A 2,010-nucleotide genomic window follows, 5' to 3' on the forward strand; every position below is an offset into this window, starting at 1 on the left:
GACCCAAAACCCACGGGGTGCCTCTCGGGGTGCCCCGGCCGCTTGGTGACTCTAGATAACCTCGAGCCGATCGCTGGCCCTCCTGGCGGCGCGTTATTGAATGTCTGCCCTATCAACTTTCGATGGCTTTCTGTGCCTCCCATGGTGACCACGGGTAACGGGGAATCAGGGTTCGATTCCGGAGGGGGGCCAAAAAAAGGCTACCACATAAAAGGAAGGCAGCGGCGCGCAAATTACCCACTCCCGACTGGGGAGGTAGTGCTCTAAGGACTCTTTGGGGCCCCTTAAATTGGAATGAGTCCCTTTAAATCCTTTAACGAGGATCCATTGGAGGGCAAGTCTGGTGCCAGCAGCCGCGGTAATTCCACTAAAAGCGTATCTTAAAGTTGCTGCATTTAAAAAAGCTCGTAGTTGGATCTCGGGATCGAGCTGACGGTCCGCCGCGAGGCGGCCCCCGTCTGCCCCAGCCCCCCTCTGGGCGCCCCCTCGATGCTCTTAGCTGAGTGCCCCCGGAGGTCCGAAGCGTTTATTTTGAAAAAATTAGAGTGTTCAAAGCAGGCCCGGTCGCCTGAATCCCGCCTGGAATAATGGAATAGGACTCCCTATTTTGTGGGTTTTTCTCTGAACTGGGGCCATGATTAAGAGGGAGGGCCCGGGGGCATTCGTTTGTGCCGCTAGAGGTGAAATTCTTGGCCGGCGCAAGACGGGGGGCGAAAGCATTTAAAATGTTTTCATTAATCAAGAACGAAAGTCGGAGGTTCGAAGACGATCAGATACCGTCGTAGTTCCGACCAAAAACGATGCCAACTAGCGATCCGGCGGCGTTATTCCCGACCCGCCGGGCAGCGTCCGGGGAAAAAAAAGTCTTTGGGTTCCGGGGGGTATGGTTCAAAGCTGAAACTTAAAAATTGCGGAAGGGCACCACCAGGGTGGAGCCTGCGGCTTAATTTGACTCAAACGGGAAACCTCACCCCGGGCCCCGGGCACGGAAAGGTTGACAGATTGATACTCTTTCTCGATTCTTGGGTGGTGGTGCATGGCCGTTCTTAGTTGGTGGAGCGATTTTTGGTTAATTCCGATAACGAACGAGACTCCGGCATGCTAACTAGTTCGCGGCCCCCCTGCGGTCGGCGTCCCAAATTCTTAGAGGGACAAGTGGCGTTCAGCCCCGGGATTGAGCAATAACAGGTCTGTGATGCCCTTAATTCCGGGGCTGCACGCGCGCCACACTAGTGGATCAGCGGGGTCCCTTCCCCAGAGGGGTGGGGGCCCGCTGAACCCCACTCGTGATAGGGTTGGGGGTTGCAATTATTTCCCATCAACGAGGAATTCCCAGTAAGCGCGGGTCTGGGTGGGGTTGAAAAGTCCTGCCCTTTGTACACACCGCCCGTCGCTACTACCGATTGGATGGTTTAGTGAGGTCCTCGGATCAGCCCCCCGCAGAGTCAGTCACAGCCCTGGCGGAGCGCCGGAAAGACGATCAAACTTGACTATCTAGAGGAGTAAAAGTCGTAACAAGGTTTCCGTAGGTGAACCTGCGGAAGGGATCATTACCGGTCGCTCCTCTGCTCCCCACCCCGGTGAGTGGCAGTTGCAGCAGCTCTGACGTCTCCGGACAAAACGCCGAGGGTCTCCTCCGCAGGCGGTCGCGTCGCCGGGCCTCTGGGCCCGCGGCCGCCGTCTCGGGGGCTCCGAGAGCGCGGCCTCCCGTCGCCGTCTGGGCCCGCCAGGGCCCTTGCGAGGCGGTGGGGCTGCGTGTCAGCACGCGCCGAGAGTCCCGACCTAGTCTGGACCCCGGGGAAACCGACCGGACGGGTTACGCGTCTCCGCTCCCGCCTCGCCACGCGTCCTCCGCCGCCTCGCCTCCCGGCTTCCTGTTTCCGAGTGCCGTCGGACTGGAGCGCCCGGGTCGCGCGGGGTTGGAGGGCGAAGGAGGGGAAATGGGACGGTGCGCCAACCCCCGCCCGGTAACGACCGGTCCCGGGTCCGCCCGCATCTCGGCGAAAACCC

Source organism: Brachyistius frenatus, unplaced genomic scaffold (assembly GCF_029030835.1).
Source record: "Brachyistius frenatus isolate BFR_SWC_R1_liver_20210118 unplaced genomic scaffold, ASM2903083v1 Contig_771, whole genome shotgun sequence".
Lineage (NCBI taxonomy): Eukaryota > Metazoa > Chordata > Actinopteri > Embiotocidae > Brachyistius > Brachyistius frenatus.